The sequence below is a fragment of the Panthera uncia genome, chromosome F2, assembly GCF_023721935.1.
Source record: "Panthera uncia isolate 11264 chromosome F2, Puncia_PCG_1.0, whole genome shotgun sequence".
NCBI classification, from domain to species: domain Eukaryota; kingdom Metazoa; phylum Chordata; class Mammalia; order Carnivora; family Felidae; genus Panthera; species Panthera uncia.
Genome location: NC_064812.1, coordinates 17,471,578 through 17,486,939, shown reverse-complemented (window position 1 = coordinate 17,486,939; position 15,362 = coordinate 17,471,578).

The following is a 15,362-nucleotide window of genomic DNA, read 5'->3' as shown; positions in this document are numbered from 1 at the left end:
CTTGTTGCTTCACATGTTGCCAAGAGCTAATTGCCTTCATGCCTTCATGCTCTGCCTAATAGCCGTGACAACCACCACATACTGAGTGCATTTTAAGTGCCAGGTACTGAGATGGGTGGTGACCCTCCTTCAGTCTGTTCCCTAGACAGTAAAAGGAGCCAAGGAGTATACCATCATGTGGCCCCAAATTATTAGCACTAAATCAAATTCTACCAGAAAGTTCTGATCACCTTCCATGGAGCCGGTTGTCTTCCCTAGTTAACAAGTTGAAGTCAATGTGGTAATTTGCCAGGTGTCTGCTAATAATCAGTATCCTCTCCACTGTTCTATGCTCTCTTGTACCATCAGGTATAGGCTGCCTGGAGAACACACATCCCTGATCCCTTTGCCAGGAGGGAAGTTACATTCAGACAATGAGAGACCCTTGTGTGAAATTTGAAGGTGGAAGAAAAGGAAATGCTGCCACTCCACTGCCAACACCTCCAACACACACACACACACACACACACACACACACACACACACACACACACTCCATTCCCTAGGGGCAACGTTTTCATTGGCTTGATTCTTCCATTGCCAGGCAGCAAAGTCAAGTCCTAATGATTACTGGATCAACTGCTTTATTTTACTAATCAGGGCAAGTTTTCTAAATCAAAACATTCTGGCTGGGACACATGGACTTTTAACAAAGTGATCTTTGATTTATGACATATTTTAAGCACAAACATGCTTGCTGTTTGAAAAAATAAAGTTTATACAAATGTTTAGAATTCAAAGGAGAAAATAATCACCACCAAGGGAATTTGACACAAATGTTAATGTCTGCTTTACTTTTTTTTCTCCTAAGATTAGAGAATCACCAAAATCCCAAACATTTGAACAGGTAGATGGAGAATTAGGACATTTTAGACTTAGAGACTATCCTGACTAAAGGCATGGTGAACAAGGGGAAAAAATGGAAGGTTTTGTTTTGTTTTAAGATGCAGAGAATAAATGTGCAAATACAATTCAATTAGGAGTTCCATTCTTCCGACTTATGGCTCAATTGAATATTGTAGTATTTCAAAAAGAAAAACACAAACACAAAAACAGTTTTTAAACATGCCTTGAACTCAATAGTCTACAGTTAATGTAACTAACCACACAGGTTTGACTGGAATGGAGGGGTTCCGAGGACACAAAACTGAGTACTGAAACCAGGTAAGCTCTAGGCAAACCCAGACAACTTGTTTACCCTAAGCTGCAGGCATGAAACAAAGACCTCATCATGCCTTATGGGTTGTGTTTTACTTTACTGTAAAAGCTAGAAGGAAATCTTCTATTCACATAATCCTTTTTAGTTTGAACGTTTTCATACACATTACTTATTGCCACAGCCCTTAAGATGCGAATTCTTAACCTCAATTATGTATTAGGATCACTTTGGGAGAGATTTTAAAGGCTGGGTGCCTGGGAATTACCCCCACACAAATTAAATCAAGCATCTTCTTTTGTGGAATTCCCTGCTAAGTACAATATGCAGCTGAGTCAGTAAAAACATGACTTTGGTTTATGTCTGAAGAGTTCTATTTTACAGAAGAATAACGTGGCATTTTGGAGTGACTAAGGTCACCCCATTATTTTGTAACAGAGTTGGAACATGACCCCTCATCCTCTAGAGGGATGCAGGAGCTACAATGACACCTGAAACTGTTCTGATTCAGAGGAGAATCAAAATCTCTCCCCTGACAGACTACCGTTTGTCTGAGGGGTAGATTAAGACATTAAAGAAGGAAAACAATTGGAATAATAATACAGTTGAGCCTCATGGTTTCATGTAGACTTTCTCCTTTGGAGGAGATTTTGCTGGACACATAAGTTGTGCGCTTGGGGTAAAAGAATGAGATGCCTACCGCCTTTCTTGCTACCAAAGGGCATACATCAAGGAAGACAAGGCATTACATTTTGGCTAATGAGGTTTGGGTGTTACTGCATGAGGGGCACAAGTTTAATTCAAAGCTGACTCACTCCCACAAAACTAGTTTTTAGGAGGAGCAGCAGCAAGCAGAAGCAGGACAAAACCTCAGAGAAAAACGCAAAGGTAACAGACATTAGAGAAGATCAAATTGAGAACCTGATTCTACTTCCCTGTTTTCCTACAAAATCTTTAGTAAAATCTTCCCTTTTTCATGAATTGTGCATTTAAATTAGATTTAGAAGATGGAACTATGTGAACAGGAGAATTGTCCCATCTGGGTTATGTTAGGAATGCTTAAACACCTCTGTATTCATGTAGTAAATATTCACCAAGTATCTACTATGTACTAGAAACCAGGCTAGTATCTGAGGATAGAGAGAAGGCATGTTCTCTGCACGAAGGTTATAAACAATCCAGGGTTTGTGGTCTTACCTTCTTAGTGCAAATTTAGTGTCTGATCAATCCATCTGAAATGAAACTCTTTTAAGGACTGTGCCATCATTTGTGATAAACCAAACACAGCTCAAAATGAAATAGTGTCTCATGGTCTTATTTCTAGGTGCTTACCATGAACCATTGGAAAGAATCAGGACCTCAGCCAATGTACCCACTGAGGTAAACATTGGCCCACTGAACCCAGAACTCGCATAGGTAGCCTGGGAGAAAGTGAGGTACACTCACCTGGAGAGCAAATTTCAAACAAACCTCCCTGATAGGATAGCCATGGACAATTGTATAGTCTGTTCACTAGGCAAATGTTGAACTTCAACCAGCACTCTGCTTGGAACTTTGGTACCCTGGAGAAGAACTGCATCCAACAGAAAAAAAGACTGTTGGTTTTGGAGGTGTGGGTGGTTGGTTGGTTTTCAATGAATCTGATTCGTACCAAAGCTCAGTTTATTCTCAGTAGTTCCTGGGCTCTGGTTGGATATGCTGTAGCAAAGCATGTCTCCCGTACAACTCCCCCGTAAAGTTGGAACAGCACAGAAGAGACATTTAAGGAGCACATTTGCCAGTGTTAGAAATACATCTGAACTCTAGAAATCATCTCATGGAGTTTAAAGGTTATTTGGGAGAAACTAAGAAGAATTCTTTTCCAGGACTCCAACATTATTGCCACAAAAGAAAGTCTTTAACTATGTAGACTGAAAACAAGAGCAAATTTAAGAGTTATAATCTTTAGGAACCTCCCAAAAGATACAAGCCTAGGAGCACCTGGATGGCTCAGTCAGTCATTTAAGGGTCAGACTTCAGCTCAGGCCATGATCACCAGTCCAGGACTTCGAGCCCCACACATCGGGCTCTGTGCTGACAGCTCAGAACCTGGAGCCTGCTTCAAATTCTGTCTCCCTCTCTCTGCCCCTCCTCCCCCTCCCTCTCAAGAATATAAAAAAATAAAATTGTTAAAATAAAAAAAATACAAGCCTCTGATTTTTCAAGATCAACATGTACACTTTAGGGGGTACCTAGAAATGGAATCCAAATTAGATACAGTCTTCAAGTTTGCCCAGTAGTCAACAAAGCAACCACCTTAGGATAAGGAGTTTGGCCAAGATCCTGAACTACTATGGTCACATACATTTTAAAGTCTAGCTATAGGGAAAGAAATTCTGGAATTTACCAACCCTACCAAGACTACATCCATGACTGAAAATACGCCATTCGACAAAACCAGACACTAATCAGAAGAGACTACATACAACAGTATACTGGCAGAGGAGGTCTTTGGTGGTCCAACTTGCTTGTATTATGTTCAAAAAAATTGTTTTATAGAGGGTGAGTCCATAAATTAGGAAGAAAAAAAAGAATGCTTCAAAACTCTAAAAGGAAAAATTGAGCCATAAAATTATTGAGAAGTGGAACATCCCCAGCAATGTTCAAAAATAAAGCACCACAGTAAGAAGAGCTTGAGTTTTAACTTAACTGCTTTGCTGTGAGTATAGCCGCTGGGTCTCAGTTTCTTCATCAGTTAATGCGGGATAAAATCTTTAATAAATCTCATTCTTTAGCTCAGCTCCAGACAAATTTATAACAAACAGAAGCTATAAGCCATTGAGAGAATTAGGAGACAGTTGGCTCAGGTGCTGGAGGTGACCAAGCCCTGAGTTAGCTGTCACTATTGGTAGGTAGTGAAAAGATTTGCAAATACTTACACACCAGGTCAACAAATTCTACCTATAGCTGGTCTATATCTTGTCGTCAGGGAGTAAGTCAATGTCCTAGTATGAAGAAAGATTGGTTTTAATAGTTCTGAAGACCATTACGCTTGAGACTAAAACGTAATTTATAGGAAGCTAGTTTAAGTCTTTGTCATTTAAAAGATAACTGTGGTCATAACAGGTGGACTTGACCTACCAAATAGGCTATAACTGAGTCATTTACCATGACCTTGAGATTTAATTATTTCAACCAGTAGGCAGATGCCTTGAAAATTAGGAACAGAGTTGAAGACCATTTCTGTTTGTGAAAGTTTATTTTTACAAGTAAAATTAAGTGCCCCTAGTAAACAAACTTTAAAACACAAAGTCTCATTTTGCCACTAGGCGCCATCCTTAGGCTGTTCTAAGAATTAGATGAGATAAAGGGTGAAAAGTCCCCTGGGGTTATGTTACCATCATGTTGGCTCCTCCACTACAGTGTTCTCTCACACCCCACTGCCCCAGATCATCAAATCTCCCTCTTCATTACACCCATTGTTCTTTACTCTGATATGTTCATTATCTAACCCTTAGTTTCATAAAAGTTTTGTTCACTCCTATAGTTGCATTTCTTAGCACACAGCCTGGCATGTCATCAGTGCTTAATACATGCTAGACTAGTAAAATACTGAAATAATCAAATCAGACTATACAACAACCAAGCCATTTCCTCATCACAAGAAGAAAGGAGCAGGGTTTGCAATTGGGCCACTATGTCGGGAAGATGTGGAATTGTACAGACTCATCTGAAATGGGCTACTTTCAAAGTGTCTGGTTTTCATTCTCAATTAGCTTCTCAGGTTCTGCTTTCTTATTTGAATTGAAAATTGTGCCTCCCTATGTGTCTATAGCACAGACCCGTGTCCTGTTCCCCCACCTTCTGGTTTTAATAGGAAAAATTCTTGCTCAGTTGGTAACCTTTAAAGAGTTTCCTGGGGGCTAAGTAGTACAGCCATCCCTTCAAGAAGTGGATCTATCCTGCTCTCAGTAGAGCACCCATTCACTCATGGTTGGCTTCTTAGAGGTCTCAGGGCTGTGGTGATAAAGTTCTTGGGAAGATGCTCTAGCTTCTTGCCACTCTCTAGAAGCTTACACATACTATTTAACCCTGCTTATGTGCTGAAGGTGTTTGTGCTTTCATTCCTTTACTTACTCCCACTGCTTATTATGTTCTATGTATAAAACCCATGAGGGAAAGGAACGCTTTTAAGATCTAGTCTTGCATATAGCAAAAGAGCCAGCAAATATATAATTTAAGATTGTAATACATACTACAAAGCATACAGGGCACACTAGAAGAGAATGACACAAGCTAAGACAAAGGATGCAAATAAGACCTTCACGCAAAGACCCCCATGGAGAGGAGAGTGTGGAACAGTGTTCAGGCGGAAAACCTCCATGTGCAGAGTCCCCCATTGGGAAAGGGCTAGGTTATTTGAGAAATGGATTGGAATGGAGTGGTCCAGGAAGGGGTTAGTACCAAACGATGTCAGAGACATCACACAGAGCTTTGTAGAACAGGGTGAGGATTTTTTTCCCCTCAATTTTAAGTGTAATTGGAAACATTTAATGACTTTAACCAGGAGCATTTTGTAACCAGATTTGTATTTTTTTAAAAATCACTCTGGTCGCTGCACAGAAAGTGAGCTGTTGGAAAAAAAATAATTCTGTTAGACAGCAAATTTGACCGAAAGTCAGTAGGAACAATGGGTTTAACATGTGTTCCCATCATTTACTAGAGAATTCTTAAGTCAAATCTCACATCCAAATGGGAAAGGAACTGACAGAAACATAAACCCATGGGTAGCTCATGTCTATATCAATGTGTGTATTCCAGAACTGTTGAGTAAGTAAAGGAATTATAATTCCTTTTCATTCCAAGGGGCAAAAAGACTCCATTTCCTCTCCATGTTCACTACCCCATGAGAATTGGAGGAGAATGGACTGCTGCCATACTCTTTCCTTTGAATTCTGGAATCAGAAGAAATGGGGATTTACAATAGTCACATATGCCATTATTACAGACGTTTTGTGTGCATTCCAGGGGGGAACAATGAGTAGTAACATTGGATACAACTAAATGACTTATTATTAATCACCAGAGATTCAAAATATATGTGTCAGAATCTGTACTTTAGGTCTCCATGAACTACAGTTTTCCAGTGCATAATGACTGTTTTGCAATTAAGTCTATTGAAGGAACAGTTATAGGAATCATCGCACATACCTACAAACCATGCAGATCCTGGGTTCCAAAGTCAAATATAAACTAAAATATTCTACTCATTAAGTCTTGAGCCTCTCTAAAGTTTGTGATTTCATCTTTTTGGTACTAATTTTATTGAGAATTGACAATCCTCAGTTTTAAAAATTTTTTTTAATGTTTATTATTTTTGAGAGAGAGAGAGAGACAGAGCATGAATGGGGGAGGGTCAGAGAGAGGGAGACACAGAATCAGAAGCAGGCTCCAAGGTCGGAGCTGTCAGCACAGAGCCCGACGCGGGGCTTGAACTCATGGACCGTGAGATCGTGACCTGAGCCGAAGTCTGATGCTTAACCAACTGAGCCACCCAGGCACCTCGACAATCCTCACTTTTGATTTCGCATTTATCTTTGTCCTTAAGGAATCAAGGGTTTTTTTATGTTGGGTTTAATTGCGATGAATATACTTATACTAATTATTATCTAAGTAATACCAGAATGTTTGAGCATTAAACTCAGCACATACATTCTTTCTTCCAGACTTGAACAACTGAAACTTGTGATGGTATTTGAACACAGTGTCTCTCCTTAGTGGATATATATGCAATATTTTATTAGTGCAAGTTTTGATGTTGACAGAGGGCAGCATAACTAAATTTACACATATGGCCATGCCAAAGAGAAAAATCAACTTCTCACTTCTTGTACAAGCTTTGGCCATTAACTCTAATGATGAATTAGGGAGAAGTATCACACAATAGTTTGTTTCTTCTACAAAATTCCAAATCTTAATAGTTTTCAGAAGTCACTGATAGACCACAAAAACTTAATTAGTACTCCAACAGGCCTTTGACCGCTTTTCCAATGATTCCTGTGTGTCAAGCATGAAACCTGACAAAATGATTAGAAAACTTCAAAAAAATCAGAATTCCATTACACTGACTTCCTTTTTCTTTTTTTGACTAAATACAGTAAGAATTTTTATTTTCAAGGACAACTTCACCTTCTCTCTGTTGGTCACACTGACACATTCTATCACAAAGAATTTTTAGTTGACACTAACAATAATACCTTCTGGTTATATAAAATCACTTAAATCCAAGTTAACTTTAGGATCCAGTTTGTTAAGAGAAATATCTAAGAAGTTCTGATTTATCAATTTTTCTTTTTCTAATTGCTTGTATCATGGACAACAGTTGCGGGGGGGGAAGAGAAGGATGAAAAGAACAGGACGGTAAAAGAAATTAGGAAGATATATAGAAACTCGGTGGGGGGTGGGGGGGGTGGGGAGAATTATTTGGGCCATGTGGCTATCTAAAACTAGCCAGAAAGATTTCATTAAAAATGACTTTGATACTAGTCATAATTAAGAATAAGAAAGTTTTAAAAAGAAAAACTCAGCAGACAAAACTTTAAGTCAGCGAAACTATCACAGATACTAAAGAACATACTTGCCAAGTTATTAGGTTAGATACTCACATTCTATATATTCTAACTGGCCTTGCTGCTTTGGAGACAAAAGTGAAAAGCCAACTTACTAATAATGTGTTAGCAATAATCAGTTCAGAGTAAGAACATTTCACATTAACATTCTTACAGCATAAACCATTACAGGAGAGAGGAATAAGATCGATGCAAATTATTTCCAATCTAGGTGCACCTTGAAAAGGCTTGTCACCAGAGGTAATTTTACTGTCTAACATTGATAGTTTTTGTTGGCAAGCAGTCAGCATTTCCTTCCCAAACAGCCATGAACCTATACAACAGCTCACTCACTCAGAAAGATCAATTCAATTGTTAGAACTAATGTTCTATTTTGATTTTTTGTAACAAAGTTGCTTTAAAAATATTTGAGACCCTCATCTGATGGATAATTATGAACGTGGGAATCCAGAAATTTATATTGGAATGAGAAAGACATGTGTTTTTATAAAAGTTTTGGAATGACCATAGTTTTATTACATTTGGGCTACATCTTGCCAAGCTTTATTTCAAGATAAACACGGCTGAGATTAGAACAGCCTGACATAGAGGGCACTTGCTGAGAGCCAGGGGCCTAGAGTTCAGTCTATGGTTATTACGAGGACTTGATATATGGCCAGGGCATTTCCTCATGGAAGCTTTGACACCACCCTTAAGATAGAAATCCAAAGGGAATGTAATAGGATAATGACTCACATGAATAAGCCCATCAATCATGGGCTGGTTCATTTTCTATCAGGTGTGACGTGATAGTTTTTAATGAATTTTGCTGTATCCAAATAAACTTTTCCCTATTTATATAAAGTTTATTCCTTATATCGCTATGTATTTGCTCTTACTACAAAAATAGTCATCCCTTTGAGAGTGGAATGGCTTGGTTAAAATCAGTCACAGAATAATTCATTTTGATTTTGACCCTGTCAAACTTCAGCGATTAACATTTCATCATTTGTTCCATTGGACAATTTCTCTATATTCAAATACAAGACCTGGAAATTGGACTTGTCAGCCCTCCTTTTAAGCTTTTGGCATAGCTACAATTCTATGGGTGTGTTGGGTAAAAGGAGAATGTTCTTCTAACTCAAGGTAATACTAGAGCCCTTTGAAATAAGGACTCCTCAAACATGTGTTCAGACTTTCCTGGAAACAACTGAGGAAACTCCCAGAACTTCAGTTTCCACATCAACCTGGTCTTTCACAAGAACTATATAGGAAAGCTGATGAAGGCACTTGCCCATTTTCCATTGTTGGTAAGGCCCTAACCAGAGATTTACTAAACCCCCATTATGCAAGTGATCACATAAAAGAGAAGGGCAGTGTGGGATGCTTTGTAGTTTTTTCGTATTAATTCATTTCGTCAAATACCTTGAGCTCCTAGTAGCTGTCAAGTGCTGGGTATGGCCTGGAGATAGAACAATGGACAAAAGTTCCCATTCTTGCAGATTATATAGTCTCACAGGGTAGGGAGATAAATAGGCAATTTTAATATTAGGGGATAAAGGTGATAACAAAGTTCAAGAGTAACCAGCAGGAATTTTAACCCAGTCTAAAGGTGGCAGTGAGACCTATATAGTTGATCTTTGTTATCTTCATTATCAGGATTCTTTCTTTATTTGCAAAATTATCTGTCACTAAAATTTGTAACCCAAACATCAATACTTGGGGTGCTTTTCTGGTCATTCACAGACTGGCTCAGAAAATGAAAATTTTGAGTGTCCAGCCTCACACATTCCCAGGTAAGCTGAAACAAGATGGCACTCTGCCTCCCCATTTCAGTGCTTGGAGATGAGCAGAGGGTGGAGGCTTCAGGGGAGGGACTGTGTGAGACCATGCAAGACATTCTGACACCAGCAAGACCAGGTTTGAACCCTAACTCTGACACCCGTTAGTGGGGGACCTCAGGCCACACACCGAACACTTTCAAACCTCATTTTCTCTTATTTAGTATAGAATCAGTAACACCTTAGCTGTCTAACCACTAGGGTGTTTCTAAAGGGTTAAGAAAAATTATGAACTTCTTTTGCAAATGTCAAAAGTTCACAGAAAAAGATTGGTTATCAGTACAGACTACCTTTTCCTTCTTATAAGCCATAAAAATTGAGAAAGATTCAGGCAGATGATTACTGCAGGTATTAACATTTGCACTAAATCAACCTGTTCAGGAGACTTGCCATCCATTTTAAGAGACATTTAAGCCTACCACAAGATAAACCCATATCATGTTAAAACTGTGTTTGCACAGAACGTCTAATTGGTTACATAAGGGGGAAAAAAAATCAACAATGGTTGATTTTTGTGAGATTTTTTGTGCTTCTGGCTGGCAAAATACAAGATTTGAGGATACAGAAGGCCTTATAGAATTAACAGGATAGATGTTTGTAGGAAGTGCATGCTTAAGTGTGGGCAGGAACTGAGAACGCAGGAGTAACAAAAGCTTTAGCCCTGGTTCTGCTGGAGAATGCTACAAGTTTCTGCTGCCTACCACCACCACGTATACATCCTAACTATTCATTCTATCACGGTTTCAAAACCCAGGTGAGTGGGTCTAAGAGGCAAGGCAAAATGACATGCCCTCACCCTGGCCACCAGAGGAAGGCCAAGAGGGGCTCCTCTCTCTCTTATGGATAGGTGGCACTGCCTTCCACCAAGACATTTCAGAACGGCAAACTTGCCACAACATAGGAAGGCACACTGGATTTATATGCCCAAAAGTAACAAATGTCCAACACATCCATAAAATGTGGAGAAGAAAGAAAATACTAAGTTACTAGTGAAAGCAGTCCCTTAAAAGAGAAGGATAACAAGTCAACTATGAGACTATCTCCATGTCTCCAAGGTTTTATGTCCTAGGAAACCAAAGGCTCTTTGGTCCAAAGAAAAACTGGAATAAGCACATGCTTTATTCATCAGCTACTGTCTATGGGAGGACACATTAAGGCATCCTTGAAGAGCTATTTCCAATTCAGACACAAAGATAAATATCTTTAATGCCAATGAATGCTTTATTGACATAACCTCACTGACTAACAGGTCCCTCTCACTTTACTAAAAGCTACTTTTTCTTCATTCTCTTCTTCCTTATCTCCCATACCTCCCCCCCACATGCCCATTCCCAACCCCAGTCAGCAAAGTCTACATTTTCAACTAGAGTTTCTTGAGTACTTTCTCTATATCAAGAACCAGATTTGTTAAAATGCTTGACTTTTTTATGCAAACAGTAGCTCTAAAATGCTCAAAGGAAACATACTCTGTATTTTTTAAGGATGGAGTAAGGAGGTTAAGTAACTTTCCCAAGATCACGTAGCAAGCATATAGGACACAGGAATTTCACATCTAGATCTTCAAAAATTCCAAAGGTATTTATCATCAACAACTTACAATGCCTTCTTTTTGTTCTTTACATCATGGGCAGATCTGAGAAAAGTGATTAATTTCTTAGGTTCTGTTTTAAATAAACTAGACAGGAATTTCATTGCCCAAAGTTTCAGAGTCCTACTTACAACTGTACTTAGAACTGGTTAACGAAATTGAAGAGGTCCTTTAGCCCTCCCAAGAAACAGAAGTTCTCCTCTACTTTCTCTTACTTACACTATTCTAGAAGGTAAAGATTCCTTTATTCTTTCATCTGCTTCCCAAGCAAGTTTCTCTCCAATCACTATCAGAGGCTGGATTAGTTTTGGCAGCTTCCTCCCTAGCTCAGTGCAGTCAGGAAGCTACCTGTTTCCCACGTGTCTCAGCAGGATAACATGTGTGAAATGGAGGTAATTATCAAAATATTCAATAGCAGGGGTTTCCAGATTGAAAGAACTATATAATTGTTGCCATTCATCTCTGAACTCTGCCAATGGAAACAAAGACTGAGGTACTGTCACTCCCTCCAGCAAGTGGATGCTTTTCTGGTTTCCCAACTACTAAGGAGAATAACTTAATTAAAGGGTATAAAAGAAAAAAATCACCAAAATGCACTTCTGGAAACTATGGTTTGTACTATCTCTTAAGAGAGTAGCCTTTACCCTAGACTGCAAAACATGACTTATCTCTCATCTTTTCTTCCCTTCCCTTGAATCTTGTATCACATCTTCTCTCCTTACTGGACTCCGACCCTTATCACATTCTGGAGTATCTTGACTATGAGGCCAACGGGAGCCAAAGAAGCACAAAATGCACATAAGTAGATCTCAGTGTCAAATATTGATTTGGGAGATGGTACACAACTGTACAGAGCCAAACACAGGAGGGAGGTTATACACCAGCAGTGGGGGGGGAGGCAGCAGGGGAGGAATGTCTAAATAGCATGGACCATTAATAAAATCCCTCTCTTTCTCCTGAAGTTCCTATTAGGAATTATCATCTCCTCTTAACAGATGAAGAAATTGAGCAAGGAAGGGATTGGCTTGACCTTGAACTATGCAAGTGATGCAGGCTGATCATTCAGTTATGTGTGAGTGGGGGCAGGGAGAGCTACAATGGACAGGCCATAGTGCCTCAGGGCCAGAGCCATTCCTCAGCACCAGCAGTCTCTGAGAATGAGACTTATGACTTCCCAAAAGATTGCTATCTGAATGTGAAATAGTCTAGGTGTACTCTCTAGGAGCCAATGCAGCTGACCAACGTGGGACATTTGCCTTCCATAATTGAGATAGAGCAGATCCAAGCCTAGGACTCCAGTCTTCTGGCTCTGGACCTGGTGTATTCTCCTTATACTACACTCTCAGCCAAATGCTACACCACATGTGTATGCGTAGAAGGTGAAGACAGGGCAGCCAGATGGTAGAGGGGCCTAACAAGGCAGCTCTACCAAGAGGCAGGGAGAGAACAAAAGAGGTACTTATTAAAGAAGACATTTTAGACATGACTGTCATCAGCAATGAGGTTAACTCCTCACATTTTCTCTCAACAAGATTCCTTCAACTTGATTTACTTTGGAGAAAAAGTACATAAGAGAAAACTCTTGGTTTCATGTCAGTTGAAAATCCATAGTAAAAGTCATTTGGGGACAGAAATCCAACTGAAAAGTCAGGTATGTGAGGCCTTTTATTATGGATGTTTGGGGTCTCCATTTGCTCATTCAGTGCCCAGTTACTGTGTATTTCTTTAAACTAGGCACTGGGCTTGATGCAGGCAAGCTTATATGTATATTTAAGAGACTTATATTTAAGAGACTCATGCTTTAATGAGACCACAGTCATTAGAATACAATGAAAACTTCTATGAAAAATGTTTGTACTATGACCGAGACAGCCTTAAAGTTTCCTTCAGCTTGACTCACCATTAGAGTAGAGGCCCTTCACCTCCCTTTTCTTAGAAGGTTTAAGAACTTGTTCATTAGAATGTCTAGGACCCCTTGAGAGGTCAATATTCTCCTAGCTTCTTACAACCCGGAAGTATCTTTCTCAAAGACTTGGGAGCCATTCCCCTGAAATGCAATCATCAAGAGAGATAGCATATCTCCTGGCTTCTAGGGGAGGATAGGAGCCCAGCTTCAATAAGCAGCTGTTAGCAAACAGATGACCTGGTCACCTTGACAAGCCCCTTCCCACAGCGTCTTCCAGTACTGTCCAGTGCTTAAAAACCTCCCCATCTTTTCAGTGGGGCTTTCAATCTTGTTCCCCTATTGCAATAGCCTTAAATAAAGTCTTCCTTGCCCATTTAACTCTTCCAGCATGATTTTTGACAGCTACTGGCTTGTGAACATGGAGGAGAGAGAACTAAGTCATTGGTAACTGGACTTCATATTAGTGGCTATAAGGAAATTTTGAAAGACAAATGTGAATTGCATTCAGACTGAGTGGCCCAGAGGCACAAAAGTGGCAGGCATGGAAAGCAGCTTGAACTAAGCAGTGGGCTGTCAAAAAGCTGAAGTTATCATGGTCAAAGCTTCTGCAACTCTTCCTTCTGCTCTACTTCCCAATTCTAGACTGAAGTTGGTTTTAATAGTTATCCTAATTTTTAAAAATCTGACTCTGCAGTGGGAGACCATCTCAGCAGGAAGCCATGTAATTTACTAATTAAGCTACTGTTTATGGAGTGCCTACTATATGCCAGGCAAACAGCTACAGATGCCCTTATAATAAAAAGGCTTAAGAGCATGGTTTCTGCACCAGCTCTGTGACTGTATGACCCTGGGCAAGTGACCTGGTCTCTCGTGACTCAGTTTCCTCATCTGCAAAACACTGTACATGATTTTCTTAGTTATAAAGAATAAGTGAATTAGAACAGGAAAAGCATTTGTAACGATGCCTGCACACATTACTTAACCAGTATCAGGTATTATTTGACATTTATTAAAACCAAGTTTAAGTCTTACTTATGGCTGGCTAACACATAGTTCGTAGAGCATTATTACATAATGGAGCCCTACGAGAAGGCACTACATTTTAAAACTGCCTTTTACGTACCTCCTTTCTGAATATTATCGCAATAGAGGGAGTCCTCTGCCACGGAACATCCCTAACTCTCTATTCTCTCACCAAACACACCCAAGGCAAGCTCTGGTGCTCAGTGTATCCATTTCACCCAACTCTTCTAAAGGTTTCCTCAGCGTCACTAAATTGGCATAGCCTTGCTACTTGGCTGCCAGAGTTAATGAAGGAAATGTCTGTTATTTAGCCTTCTTTCCTCAAGACCTATGAAATGGACTATCTTCATCTTTCGCTTCCATTCTGCAATGGAAAGAGGAGAAATAGAAGGGCGTGGGGAGAGCAGAGAATGTGCATGAGCAAGCAAGGGCAATCCCCTGATTAGCCTGGGATCCAGTCTTGCATCATGCTTAGAAGCTTAGCCTCTGGAGCCAGGAAGCCTGGTTTAAAACCCAGGCCCATAAGCCATGTGACCCTCAGCAAAATGATCTATGTCTCTATTCCTTAGATTTCTGATCTTTAAATCACAGAAGATAAAAGTACCCACATTGCAGGGTTACTACAAAAAATACATTATATCACAAAGCACTCAAAACTGAACCTGACACATGTCGGCTTTTATCATTCATCTAATTAGAGTTGTCTGCCAACATTCTTCCCTTTTTCATTCTATGCTTCCCGATTCCTTTCTGATGAATTCTTCATTTGAAAGGAGTATCTTGTCTGAGTGCTGTACACTTAACTGAAACTTCTGATCCTCTTACAAACCTTGACACATACTGGAATGGATGGCTCCTTCCTATTCATGGTTCCTGCTGCTAAACCCAAAGTTCTTTATTAGACTGTGCAGTCCCACACCTGGCACAGACGTGGTAGGTCAGTAAATGTTGACTGAACTATGGACTGATATGAATACAAGTTACTTTCTAAACTTAATGATGCTGTTTCCTATGTGACATGATAGAGATGTTCACTATCGCTGTGGTAGTAATCACATTGCAATACATGAATCAAGTCAGTGTGTTCTATACCTTAAATTTCTATAAAGTTATAGGTTAATTCTATCTTGATTTAAAAATGCCATTTCAAAAATATTTCAAAACATTTCAGATTTTAAAATTTTAGACAGTAACATAATACATAAAGCAATTTAATTCCAAG